This window comes from Macaca fascicularis, chromosome 4 (assembly GCF_037993035.2).
Source record: "Macaca fascicularis isolate 582-1 chromosome 4, T2T-MFA8v1.1".
NCBI lineage: Eukaryota > Metazoa > Chordata > Mammalia > Primates > Cercopithecidae > Macaca > Macaca fascicularis.
Genome location: NC_088378.1, coordinates 87,033,694 through 87,048,311, shown reverse-complemented (window position 1 = coordinate 87,048,311; position 14,618 = coordinate 87,033,694). Strand labels below are relative to the sequence as shown.

At 41.0% G+C, this 14,618-nt stretch overlaps 1 pseudogene; it reads right to left on the bottom strand.

The window, feature by feature from the left end:
- Nucleotides 1-2,109: 2,109 nt before the first annotated feature.
- LOC102126997 (actin, cytoplasmic 2-like) lies at nucleotides 2,110-3,186 on the bottom strand (annotated as a pseudogene).
- Between the last annotated feature and the right edge of the window lie 11,432 nt (nucleotides 3,187-14,618).

The following is a 14,618-nucleotide window of genomic DNA, read 5'->3' as shown; positions in this document are numbered from 1 at the left end:
TTACTGAAGCTTGTGCATTTGTCACGTATTTCTCGTGTCATGGTTTTCATCTCTTTCATTTCGTTTAGGACCTTCTCTGCATTAATTACTCTAGCCATCAATTCTTCCACTTTTTTTTCAAGATTTTTAGTTTCTTTGCGCTGGGTACGTAATTCCTCCTTTAGCTCTGAGAAATTTGATGGACTGAAGCCTTCTTCTCTCATCTCGTCAAAGTCATTCTCCGTCCAGCTTTGATCCGTTGCTGGCGATGAGCTGCGCTCCTTTGCCGGGGGAGATGCGCTCTTATTTTTTGAATTTCCAGCTTTTCTGCCCTGCTTTTTCCCCATCTTTGTGGTTTTATCTGCCTCCGGTCTTTGATGATGGTGATGTACTGATGGGGTTTTGGTGTAGGTGTCCTTCCTGTTTGATAGTTTTCCTTCTAACAGTCAGGACCCTCAGCTGTAGGTCTGTTGGAGATTGCTTGAGGTCCACTCCAGACCCTGTTTGCCTGGGTATCAGCAGCAGAGGCTGCAGAAGATAGAATATTTCTGAACAGCGAGTGTACCTGTCTGATTCTTGCTTTGGAAGCTTCCTCTCAGGGGTGTACTCCACCCTGTGAGGTGTGGGGTGTCAGACTGCCCCTAGTGGGGGATGTCTCCCAGTTAGGCTACTCAGGGGTCAGGGACCCACTTGAGCAGGGAGTCTGTCCCTTCTCAGATCTCAACCTCCGTGTTGGGAGATCCACTGCTCTCTTCAAAGCTGTCAGACAGAGTCGTTTGCGTCTGCAGAGGTTTCGGCTGTGTTTGTTATTGCCCTGTCCCCAGAGGTGGAGTCTACAGAGACAGGCAGGTTTCCTTGAGCTGCTGTGAGCTCCACCCAGTTCGAGCTTCCCAGCAGCTTTGTTTACCTACTTAAGCCTCAGCAATGGCGGGCGCCCCTCCCCCAGCCTCGCTGCTGCCTTGCCGGTAGATCACAGACTGCTGCGCTAGCAATGAGGGAGGCTCCGTGGGTGTGGGACCCTCCTGGCCAGGTGTGGGATATGATCTCCTGGTGTGCCTGTTTGCTTAAAGCGCAGTATTGGGGTGGGAGTTACCCGATTTTCCAGGTGTTGTGGGTCTCAGTTCCCCTGGCTAGGAAAAGGGATTCCCTTCCCCCTTGCGCTTCCCAGGTGAGGCAATGCCTCGCTCTGCTTCAGCTCTCGCTGGTCGGGCTGCAGCAGCTGACCAGCACCGATCGTCCGGCACTCCCCAGTGAGATGAACCCAGTACCTCAGTTGAAAATGCAGAAATCACCGGTCTTCTGTGTCGCTCGCGCTGGGAGTTGGAGACTGGAGCTGTTCCTATTCGGCTATCTTGCTCCACCCCTCCGGAGTATTGACGTGGATTTATTAGTATAATTATAAAAATATAGAAACTGCATGCCCCCAACCTGATTACTATACCTCCTACAAGATAACTATTGTTAATAATTTGGAGTTTCTTCCTGCAGACTTGTTTTTATGCCTATTACCATTAGTAAGGTTTTTTGTTTGTTTGTTTTTTGTTTTTTTGGTGTGCGCTTTTATTCAGCTGGTCTCAGGTCAGTGTACAGGTAAGCCCTGGCTGCTTCCACTCACTCCGAGGGAGACCAAAAGCCTTCACACATCTCAAGCTGGGGGACAAAAATGGGGGGCCACAAAGGCTGATCATTCAAAATAAAATAAAATAAAATAAGTATTAAGGCAAAGATTAAAAAACTTTTGCATTACATAATTTACACGAAAGCGATGCTATCACCTCCTGTGTGTGGACTCGGGAGAGGACTGGGTCATTCTCTTCAGAGAGAAGTGGGGTGGCTTTTAGGAGGGCAAGGGACTTCCTGTAACAATGCATCTCACGATATTTGGAATGACGATTACAAAAAGAACAATGTACAATCAAAGTCCTCGGCCACATGGTAGATCTTTGGGGGATGCTGGCTCCAACCAACCGCTGTCACCTTCACCGTTCCAGTTTTTAAATCCTGAGTCAAGCCAAAACAAACAAACAAACAAAAACAAAAAACAAACAAAGCCATGCCAATCTCATCTTGTTTTCAGCGCAAGTTAGGTTTTGGTAAGAAAGGGTGTAACGCAAGTAAATCACAGTCCACCTAGAAGCATTTGCAGTGGACGATGGAGGAGCAGGACTTGTCCTACTCCTGCTTGCTGATCCCCACCTGCTGGAAGGTGGACATCCAGGCCAGGATGGAGCAGCCAATCCACACGGAGTGCTTGCGCTGGCGGGGAGCAATGATCTTGATCTTCATTGTGCTGGGCGCCAGGGCGGTGATCCCCTTCTGCATCCTGTCTGTGATGCCAGGGTACATGGTGGTGCCGCCAGACAGCACTGTGTTGGCGTACAGGTCTTTGTGGATGTCTACGTCACACTTCATGATGGAGTTGAAGTTAGGGTCATGGATGCCACAGGACTGCATGCCCAGGAAGGAAGGCTAGAAGAGTGCCTCGCGGCAGCAGAACCACTCGTTGCCAATGATGATGACCTGGCCATCTGGCAGCTCACGGCTCTTCTCCAGGGAGGAGCTGGAGGCCGCTGTGGCCATCTCCTGCTCGAAGTCCAGGGCTACATAGCACAGCTGCTCCTTGATGTCATGCACGATTTCCCGCTGGGTGTGGTGGTGAAGCTGTAGCTGCTCTCAATGAGGATCTTCTTCAGGGAGTCAGGTGCTGGCCAGCCAGGTCCAGACGCAGGATGGCGTGGGGAGGGTGTACCCCTCCTAGATGGACACAGTGTGTGTGACTCCGTCACCGGAGTCCATCACGATGCCAGTGGTACTGCCAGAGGCGTACAGGGACAGCACGGCCTGGATGCCACATACATGGCTGGGGTGTTGAAGGTCTCAAACATGATGAACTGGGTCAACTTCTCCCGGTTGGGCTTGGGGTTCGGGGGGCCTCCGTCAGCAGCACGCGGTGCTCCTTGGCAGCCACACGCAGCTCGTTGGAGGTGTGGTGCCAGATCTTCTCCATGTCGCCCCAGTTGGTGACGTTGCCATGCTCCATGGGGTACTTCAGGGTCAGGATGCCTCTCTTGCTCTGGGTATCCTTGCCCACCATCACTCCATGGTGCCTGGGGCGCTCCACAATGGAGGGGAAGACTGCCCGGGGGGCCTTGCGCATGCCCGAGCAGTTGTCAACGACAAGCGCAGTGTGGTGATAGCATCATCCATGGTGAGCTGGCAGCGGGTGTGAACTGACGACGCAGCGGCGAGGGCGAGGCTCTGTGCTCGCGGGGCATAGGCGGTCTCGGCAGTGTAAGGAGGTTTATATATATTTCTACAACATCTCCCCTACCACTACAGACACTTGCTCCCTTTCTTCCTTCCTTCCTTCCTTCCTTCTTTCCTTCCTTCCTTCCTTCCTTCCTTCCTTCCTTCCTTCCTTCCTTCCTTCCTTCTCTCCTTCCTTCCTTCTTTCCTTCCTTTTCTTTTTTCTTTTCTTTCTTTCTTTGTTTCTTTTCTTTCTCTTTCTTTCCTTCCTTCCTTCCTTCTTTCCTTCTTCCCTCCCTCCCTTCCTTCCTTCCTTTTTTTTTTTTTTTTTTGACAGAGTTTCACTCTTGTCACCCAGATTGGAGTGCAATGGCATGACCTTGGCTCACTGCAGCCTCCGCCTCCCAGGTTCAAGTGATCCTCCTGCCTCTACCTCACTAGGAGCTGGAATTACAGATGTGCACCACCAAGCCTGGCTAATTTTTGTATTGTTAGAAGAGACAGGGTTTCACCTTGTTGACCAGGCTGGTCTGGAACTGCTGACCTCAGGTGACCCACCTGCATTGGGCTCCCAAAGTGCTGGGATTATAGGCGTGAGCCACTGTGCCTGGCCTCCTTTTCATTTAATACTATAGTAGTGTGATCCTCTTTACCTATTACATAAAATACATCAGGTGAACATCCTTGTACGTGTGTTTCTGACACACTTTAGCAAGCTTGTCTGCAGGATAGATTTCAGAGAGTGAGATGGCCTGTTCAGGCACACACACTTTAAAGCATGTCAGCTATTATCTGCCTTAGCCCTGTTTCCAGAGAGCTTGTGATGAGGTCTTATGCCTACTTTCTGAGGAGCATGATCCCAGGGAACGGGAATGAGAGATAAGAGTGAAGAGGGGAAGGAGGGAGAGTCAATACTAAAAGGCCTTATTGAGCTGGTTGCTGCTTTTATTTTATTTTATTGCTATTATTTTTTAAATAAAGTTTTCAGAGTCTTTAATTGGTTATTTTGCTGGTTATTAGTTAATAAATTGGCAACGCAAGGAGGGGCCATGGGCGAGCCCCCAGCCAGGCTCCCAGGTCCAGGCTCAGGCAAGGATGGATGCTGCTTTTAGTTGCCTGGTTGCTTAATCCCACAGGAACTTCTGTGAAGCCAAAGGAAATATGTCTCAAGACTGTCAGAGAAGCCATATGAAATGTATTTCAGGACCATTCACTGTGGTGAGGAGGGGAGAGTGGGAAAGGCAGAAGCCTTTATCCATCAGGTCTGTCTCCCACTTATCAAAGGTTTGCCCGTGAGTTGTTCATTCTTCAGCACTCTGGTTTTTGCACATGTGTTGGCCCTTGAACACGTTCCTTTGGAGTCCATGTGGGTCATCCAAGAAGCCTGGGGGTGGGGCAGGAGATAAGTCCACTTGCTTTTGTGTGAAGCCCACCTGAGTCCACATTAAACCACTGCCGTCATGACTGGAATGAGACATAAGTGTTGTCAAGCAGATCTGAAGTGGTACATAAAAGATTTCAGATACACAAACAACCTGTCTCACAAAATGATACCAATTTACACTTTCATCAATCATGCAAAAGTGGCTTCTTTCTTTTCTTTAACAACAGTGGATCTTGTCAATAACTTGCCAATATGGTGGGTAAATATGGAAGTGTTTTCTTCTGTTGTGCATTTCTGTGCTATTGAGGTTGAGTATCTTTGCAAATGTTTATTAGCCTTTGTATTTTGTCTTTTGTGAATTGTCTACTATATTCTTTGGCTTTTTTTCTATTAGGTGGTGCTTTAAGGCTTTTTTTAAACAGAGAAGACTATTTGGTGAAGTTCATGTTCATGAAGTTTTGTAAATACTTTCCTTAATAATCTAAAATATGAATATGCTGTTTTCCACTTGCCCAATTTCTAATACTTAGTGTGAACTGAAGACAGTAGTTAGTCACATATGTGTTCTTTATATTAGCAAAATTACTGTTTTTTTCAGTATTAGACTCAGAGCACAATATTCCATAGGTAATAGCATACATGATTTTTATTTAATTATGAATGCATTTACTTACAAATGCTTTCCAGAACAAAGTCACGCTTTAAGCTCGTCCTTTCCTTTTTTGTCCCTTGGGATAATGATTGCATAGTCTCTTTTATTCCTTGCAGAGAAGTCTTTTATCCTGTCATAGTCAACTTCATTCTTATTTGCTACTTGTTAAATGGCTTCTGAAAGAATACAAGGACTTTTCTATAACCTGCTCATGATTTCACTTCAGAACTAATAGTGCAACTGCCACATACAATCTTGTCATTCAGCTATCAACCAACCAAGGTCTTCTTGGTTTTATCCCTTGTTTTACAAACCTAACTTTCGTTCTTTTCTGCTATTTCCATTGTGATTATAAAGGATTAAGGGCCTGGAGTTTCAAGGGATGTACATTCATTGCAGTAATATTGCAGAAGATAAAAACAGAGGAAGCTACAATATGTTTTTATAAGTCTGTGTGTGCGTGTGTGTGTGTGTGTGTGTGTGTAATTCCAAGTATATTATGAGATGAACCTGATTTTCTAATTATTGGTCAAAACAAAACACTAGAGTAAATAATTATACGGGTACCATTTTTTAAAAGTAAGTACATTTCTAATAGCATGCCTCGTAGGTAAATCTTTCTTTGATAAATAGCGTCTGTGACTATTTCCTCTTCATGGCCTAAAGAGGTTGGTTTTGACTCAGGGAAAGATGACTCTACCTCTAACTCCAGGTATCACCTTACTTGGTGTAAGGGTAATTCCATCTTTCTTCCCTATTTTTTGTTCAAGAATGAACTGTGTCCTAATTCTGACTAATAAGACAAAAGGGACTTTATGCTGAGGGACTTCCAGGAAGAATTTCCTTCCTCCTGACAGGGAGCCAGAGGGAGAAACTTCCTCTCTTTTTCTCTGTGTGCTGTCATGTCTGGATATTATGCCTAATATGACTGTAGTTAATTCACTGGCAATTTGCAGATGAAGCCAATACTGAGAATAACAGAATGGGGACGTGAAAATAACCTGGGTCTTTGACGATGTCATTGAGGCGTTGAATCTATCAACCCTGAAGTCTATGCTACTTCTAGATTTCCTGTGCAACAATACATCTTCTTCTTGCTGGAACCAGTTTGAGTTGGGATTCCTCTGTATTACAAACCAACGCACCTTACTAAATCAGCTTCTTTCCACACAGGGACAGAGAATGTAGGCTCAGTCTGAAGGAATATATAGGCACCCTTTTTCTTTCAAGGTTCAGAGAGCCCATTTACTGAATCTGGCATATCACAAAGCTTGCAGAGAATAGAGTTTTCACACTTTTTCAAGGTAAGACCACAAGAGTCATATTCTGTTACTTACGGGCTATGTTACTTGGGCAAATCACTTGAAGTCTCTGAGCCTCAGTTTTGGCATGTTTTTCAGGTGTGGTGGCATGCACCTGTAATTCCAGCTACCTGGGAGGCTGAGGCTGCAGTGAGCAGAGATTGCACCACTGCACTCCAGCCTGGGCAACAGAGCAAGACTCCATCTCTCTCTCTCTATATATATATATATGTGTGTGTGTGTGTGTGTGTGTATGTATATATATAGTTATAAAGTGTTTCCTCAAATCCAAGGTTCTGTCAATTGTAAGGCCCTCTGGTAAGAAACAAAAAAATGCTGCCAATTAAACTGTGCCTTGACATTGTGCGTTCGTCATCTTTTGACTTTGATTTTTTCCCCATGTATTCCAGGGGACTTGGCAATACCTCCTTCAGTTGCACTGTTTGGCATGTGGTAGGCAGTTCTGCTGTATGTATCTGTGTGGGGGAAGCAGAACATAACTCAGCTTTGTCCACTTGTGGGGTCTTCCTTTCTTAAGTTCCATGAAGTACTTGGTGGTTGCTTTGCAATCAGATGGAGTTATGGTTATTTCTCCAGCAGTGAATATTTGCTTTATCAATATCAAATTTATGCCCCACTATTTTGCTTCTGTTCATTTCTCTGTACACAAAATCTTTTTATTTCAATGTCAAATTATGCTATAATCTTTTAAAATACATTCAAAAACCACAAACTCAATATGAGTAGTAAAACCGCACACTATCAGCAGTAAGATGTCAAATGTAAAAACTTGTGTCTTAGAATTAAAACAGGGTATTTATGAAATGACTGTGGTAGAGATGAAAGAGGCAAGTAAAAGGGATATATTCAAGCTTTTCTATTGTCCACTTTTTGAGGGAGAAGGTTCAAGTAATTGTATAAAGATGTTTAAAACGAATGTAGGTAAGTGATAGAATAAAGACAGTTTAAAGAAAGATACCGGTTTTTCTTTTTTCCTCTACTACATTAACAGAGACTCAGAAAACGAACAATATTCAATTTGGTGCAGAAAAAGAGAAACAGACATTTTCATTTTCTGCAAGTATTAATTTTTATAGAAGGAAGATCTGAGGCCCGCCTTACTTTCTTTTTTGTCTGGATATCTGACAGAATAATCTCTTTAACCTAATTTCTTGCTCTAATAGAAAAATACAGAAAAGTAGAGGTAATGAGGTAGAGAAAATATTAATAACTGGCACTAGGATTCTCAGGGAGAAAACAGTCTTTGGAAAGGTGCTCTCAGAGATGTTTGTAACAGAAGGTGCTCTCTACCCTCACCCCAGGATCTGGGTGTTGGCAGGTGCCATGGCTTTGAAGGGAGGGAAAGCTAGTCCTTGTGAGGCAAGACGAGGGATGTTTTACTTCTAAAGGAAGGAAGAAAGTGGCAGAAGAGAGACAAGTGGGGAGTAAGGGAGGAAAGCCAGTGAGATGGAAAGCTGCAAGGACGTAAGAAACCTCATGGTGGCGAGGAGAGCACAGCACTTTGAGAATGACCACGACTTTTGTTTGTCCCAAGTTGTCTCCCTTTCCTCTCCTCTTTCTCCAGGAAATCTTCACTAAAGTCAGCTAAACCCACCAACATTTTCTATCAATGATTTTTTTATTGTAGCTTTCGAGGAAACTGGGAAAGAGCCCTAGGACATGGAAGAATTGCCATGCTGTAAACCCAGTGCCAGATGAGAGCAATTGGGAGGTAAAGCCAAGCACCCCCTGCCCCAGTCCTGCCCCAAGCCCTTCCTGGAAAACCTGCAGAAACTGGTGGGGATAGCTTTGCTCTCCTGCAGGCTGTGCATTGGGCAGGAGGGCAATTTATTCGTTCAATACTTACCGATCACCTACTATGCACTAGGCATCATTCTGAGTAGCAGGAAGGAAGGAAGGAATGTAAACAAAGGAGCTCACATTTCTGTGAGTCAGATCATAAGCAGAGACAGACAATAACTATGATCTAATGTTCTATTTTCACAGCTGCTATGAAGAAAAATAAGGTAGGATAAGAGAGTAGAGATCGATGGGGTTGAGAGTGAATGCCTTTTGGGGGAAGTATTTTAGGCATGGACGGCAAGACAAAGGCCCTGCGGCAGAAACCCCCTAATGTGTGTAGAGGAAGGTCTGCCAGAGGTTGTGCCTGACTGACGTGGGGAGGGGACAGTGGCGGGAGGCAAGGCCAGAGAGAGGCAGAAGCCAGTTCGCGAGGGCCTCCTGGGAAGAATACGGCCATTGGGTTTTATTCTGAGAGTAATGGAGGCATTTGAGAAGAGAAGCAACAGGATTTGATTTCCTGTTGCAGAAGATAACTCTGGTATTGTGTGGCGAATGGGCTTAGGTGACATGGGTGGAAGCAGGAGAACCACATGAGATGATAAAATGATGAGGCTGGCATGGATTAGGGTGAAGGCAGAGAAGGTGGTGGGAGTGGATGTATTCTGAATGAGAAATTGACAAGACTTGCAGATGGATTAGATAGGAGATATGAGAGAAAGAAGAGAATAAAAATGACACCTAGGTTTGTTTGCTTGGTTTTTTAAATAAATAATTTGTGATTTAAATTATAATTTTAAGAGCAACACTTGTTCACTGTAGAAAATTTAAATAATGCAGAAAAATTTAAAGAGAAAAATAAATTACTCATAATTCCAGAATTGTAGACACTTTAGTATACAACATTGTTTGTGTGTGTGTGTCTGTGTCTGTATGTGTGTGTGTCAGTATATATGTGTATATATATATGGATATACATAGATATAGATGGATGGATGATCTGAATTTTCTAACTATACATGTAGTTAGAATATATTTTGAGTATATTATTTTCTAGATTGCTTTTTAAAATATTTTATTTTAAACTATTTTAGACTTACAATATTAAAAATAGTTGCAAAAGTACTAGAGTTCCCATATTCCTAGTTCCCATTTCACCTAGCTTTTCAGGACATTAACATCTCACATACTACAATGATCAAAACTAGGAAATTAACACTGGTATAATATTACTAACTACACTACAAGTCTTACTCAGATTTCATCAGTGTTTTCCACTAATGTCCTTTTTTTCTGTTCCAGGATTTCACATTGATTTTATTGTTATTTTTCCTTAATCTTCTCCCATCTGTGAGAGCTCCTGTTCTTCCTTGTGCGTGGCACTCGAAGAGTATTGATCAGTGTTTTTGTAGATGTTACTCAATTTGGGGTTTATATTTTCCCATAATTGAAATGAGGTTGTGCGTTTCTGGCACAAATGCTTCTGTGTCCTTCTCAGCACACATCATAGGTTCATGATATTGATACGATATTGATATGATATTGATATGATATCCATGATGTTGAATTTGAACACATGGTGAAAGTGGTGTCTTCTGGCTTTCTCTACTATAAAGTTACTATTCTCCCCTTTGTAGTTAAAATACATCTTAGGGGTGACAGTTTGAGACTATGCAAATACTGTTTCTCCTCAAATTTTCACCCAGCAATTTTAGATTCTGTCAGTGGATAATGTCTGCAAAAATTATTACTGTGCTGTTTACTAATTTGTGGTGATTTTCTATGTCTACTCTGATTTTCTGTTTTCTTATTTCTTCTCTATTTACTAATTGAAATTATTCTGTAAGGAAGAGCTCTTCCTTTCCCCCCATTTATGTATTCATTTGATTATTCATTTAAATCAGTATAGATTCATGGATATTTATTTTATTATAGTGGTTAAAATCCAATACTGTCAGTACTTTCACCAAATTTATTGAGATATAACTGACAAATACAAATAGCGTGCATTTTAGGTGTACAACATTATGTTTTGATACATGTATACACTGTGAAACGATTACCACAATCAAGCTACTTAACATATCCATCACCTCACATAGTTACCATGTGGGGTGTGTGTGTGTGTGTGTGTGTGTGTGTGTGTGTGTGTGTTGAGGATACTTAAGATCTACTTTCTTAGCAAATTTCAAGTATACAATACATTCTTGTTAACTATAGTCACCATCTCCTACATTAGCTCTCCAGGACTTATTCATCTTATAACAGAAAGTTTGTACCCTCTAACCAAAATCTTCCCATTTCCCCCAATTCCCATCCCATGGCAATTATCAATCTATTATTGGTTTCTGTGAATTAGACTATTTTTGGATTCCTCCTACATGTGGTAGCATGTACTATTTGTCCTTTTGTGCCTGGCTTATTCATTTAGCATAATGTCCTCTAAGGTCATCCATGTTGTCACGTATGGCAGGATTTTATTATTTTTTAAGCCTAAATAATATTCCATTGTATCTTCTTTATCCATTCACCCTTCAGGAGATACTTAGGTTGTTTCCATATCTGGCTGTGGTGAATAACGCTGCAATGAACATGTGGTTGTACATTTCTCTTTGGGATAGTGATTGTATTTTCGTTGTGTGATAGTGATTGTATTTTCTTTGTATATATATACCTAGAAGCGGGATTGCTGGGTCATATAGTAACCCTATTTTAAATTTTTGTTAGACACCTCCATGCAGTTTTCCATAACGGTTGTACCATTTTGCATTCCCACTAATAGTGTACAAGGGTTTTCTTTTCTCCACACACAAAATATAATATTTGTTATTTCTTTACTTTTTAACAATAGCCATTTTAATAGATGTGAAATGACATCTGTTTTGATTTGCCTTTCTCTGATGATTAATGATATTTAGCCTTTTAAATATACTTGTTAGGTGTTTGTATATGCTTTTTCAAAAAAATGTCTATTCAAGTCCTTTGGCCATTTTAAAATCAAGTTATTTGGTTTTTTTTGCTATTGAGTTGTATGGGTCCCTTAACGGACATGTGGTTTGCAAATATTTTCTCTCATTCTATAGGTTGCCTTTTCATTTTGTTGACTGTTTCCTTTGCTGTGTAGAAGCTTTTAAGTTTGATTTAGTCCCACTTGTTTATTTTTGCTTTTGATGCCTGTGCTTCTGGTATCATATCTAAAAAATTATAGGCCAGGTACAGTGGCTCATGCCTGTAACCCCAACACTTTGGGAGGCTGAGGTGGGAGGATTGTTGGAGGCCAGAAGCTTGAGACCAGCCTTGGGAACATAGGGAGACTGTCTCTATCAAAAAAAAAAAAAAAAGATTTTTAAAAATTACCTGGGTGTGGTAGTACAATCCTTAGTGCCAGGTCTTCAGGAAGCTGAGGGCTGATATATCACTCTACATATATCTTTATTTTGATCCATTTAACCACTTTATGTCACTTGATGGGAGAATTTAATTTGTTTACATTTAAACTAATTGTTGATAAGTAAGGATTTATCACTGCCATTTTGTTAACTGTGTTTTAGTTGTTTTGTAGATTCTTTGTTTCTTTCTACCTCTCTTGCAGTTCCTTTGTGGTTTATTCATTTCTATAGTGATATATTTTGATTCTATTTATCTTTTGTGTATCTACTATAGGTTTTTGCTTTGTGTTTTCCCTGAGGCTTGCTTAAAACATCTTGTTGTTATAACAGACCATTTTAAACTGATAACAATTTTGATTGCATACAAAAACTCTACACTTTTATTCTTTCCATTTTATGTTTTTGATGTCACAATTTATATCTTTGTATATTGTATATTCATTTAAAAATTGTTATTTTAATACTTTTATCTTTTAACTTTTATACTGGAGTTATAAAGTATTTACAAACCACTATTACAGTATTAGAGTATTCTAAATTTTACTATATACTTACCTTAACGATGAGTTTTATACTTTCAAATGTTTTCATGCTACTAGCTAGAATCCTTTTGTTTCACTCTGAAGAATTTTCTTTACAATTTCTTGTAAGGTATTTATGAAGGGTAGATTTGCTGGGTGGAGTATTCTTTGTTGATGTTTATTTTTCTTTCAGCACTTTGGATATATCGTCTGACTCTTTTCTGCCCTGGAAAGTTTCTACTGGGAAATCCACTGGTAGCCTTACGGAGGTTCACATGTATGTGCTGTTTTCAAATTTTTCTTTGTCTGATTTGTGAAAGTTATTGTAATGTCTCAATGAAACCTTCTTTGGATTAAATCTGTTTGGAAACTTCAGGCTTCATTTACCTGGAAGTCCCTGTCTCTCCCCAGATTTGGGAAGTTTTCAACCACTATTTCTCTAAATAAGCTTCCTTCTCATTTCTCTTTTTTCTCCCTCTTTCAAATTCCCATAATACAAATGCTAGCTCTCATATCGGTGTCCCATAAATTCCATAGGCTTTATTCACTTTTTGATTGTTTATTTTTCTCCTCTGTATAACTTTGAATAACCTGTCTTTGAGTTCACAGATTTTTTCTTCTTGATCAAGTATGTTGTTGACACTCTCTGTTGCATTATAAACATTTCACTCATTGTATTCTTCAGCTTTAGAATTTCTGTTGTGTTCTTTTTTATGATTTCTATTTCTTTATTGAGCTTCTCATTTTGTTCATGTATTGGTTTTCTGATTTTGTTATCTGTGTTCTTTTGTAGTTTGCTGAGTTTCCTTAAAACAATTATTTTGAATTATTTGTCCGGCAATTCATAGATCTCTATTTCTTTGAGGTCATTTACTGGAATATTAATGTGATTCTTTGGTGGTGCCATGTTTCCTTAATTTTTTAGGTTGCTTGAAGTCTTGTGCTGCTGTCTTCACATTTGAAGAAACAGTCACTTCCTTCAGTCTTTATTCACTGGCTTTAGGAGAGAAACACCTTCATCAATCAGCCTATCTAGGGATTATCAGGCTCTCTCAGACTTCTATGAATGTGCCCACTACACACATTCTGTTCCTTCATGAAGGGAAAGTCTTAGGATTGTATGCATTCATTCACTCAATCCCACAAAGCCAGGCTAGGTGCTGAGATGCTACCATTTGTTTCGCTAGGGCAGTGCCCTGAAGTGCTCAGGTGTATATGCCTTTTTTCAATCCGACAGAATTGATTCAGCTGTCTTCACAAGACATTTACACTGTCTAAGGGAACATGCTCAGGAAGCAGGCCTGAGGGTGATGAAACATGCAGAACTTTTGGAATTTCCATGGACCAGTTGGGAGCGAGCCCACAGGCAAGTTGTCCCAAGCTGCTTGTAGGCAGGCTTCCTGATGAAACCACAGAGCAGTTAATAGGTAAGACCTTTCTTACTTGTTCCCAGCCTCTTCCAGGTTCTCAGTTATGCTGATTACCTTAGTAACCTGGGTAAGGTCAGGAAAAATGTGTGCTTCTTTGGCAGCATCCTGCACAGCTGGGGAAGCTGGACACTTACTATGGTATCATCTCCCCTTGTGAGAGAAATCTTGAGCCTAGGGGATTTCTCTTGGCACTGAGCTGGACTGCCTTGGGGGAAGGATAATCTGCATAAGTGATACTTTTGTGTTTACACTCTCCATTGCATTTATTCTCAAATTATTTGTCCAATGATGTGCTGAAACCTTTCCACTAGATTCACAGACTCCCACAGAGGTAGTCTCATCCATAAGTAATTATCAAAATCTATGCTTCTGCAGGAGAATAATGATATTCCCCTTGGCCAGCTTGCTGATTCACTCTATTATCTATTTAATTGCTCAAATTATTCCAACTTTGGCTATTAGGAGCTCCTTTAGGTTGGGTAGTGTATTTTTCATAAGTCCTTAGACTTCTCTTTAAAATTATGAAATATTATACACGTAACTAACAATATGTAGAATATTTATGATATAAAAAACAATATGATGAAAGTAAGCGTACCTAACTCCTCAATATTTTAACCTTAGTAATCGATTGAAGATACGGGAAAATGAGAGAAGAGAAATGAAAAGAAAAATCAGTAGTTTTGTTTCAGACCTGTTAAGTTTGAGTTGCTTATTAGATACCAGTTAAGGGTACTAAAGAGAGGGTTGGACATATAAGTCTGGAGCTCAGGATGGTGGTAAAGTCTAGTCAATAAAACCTGAGAGGGTTCAGGCTGACATCTATGTTTCAGAAAGAAGAAAAATATCGTGCACAATCCCACCACTCAAAGGTAAATTCTGTTAACTAACATTTTTTAGTAGCTCCCTCCAATGC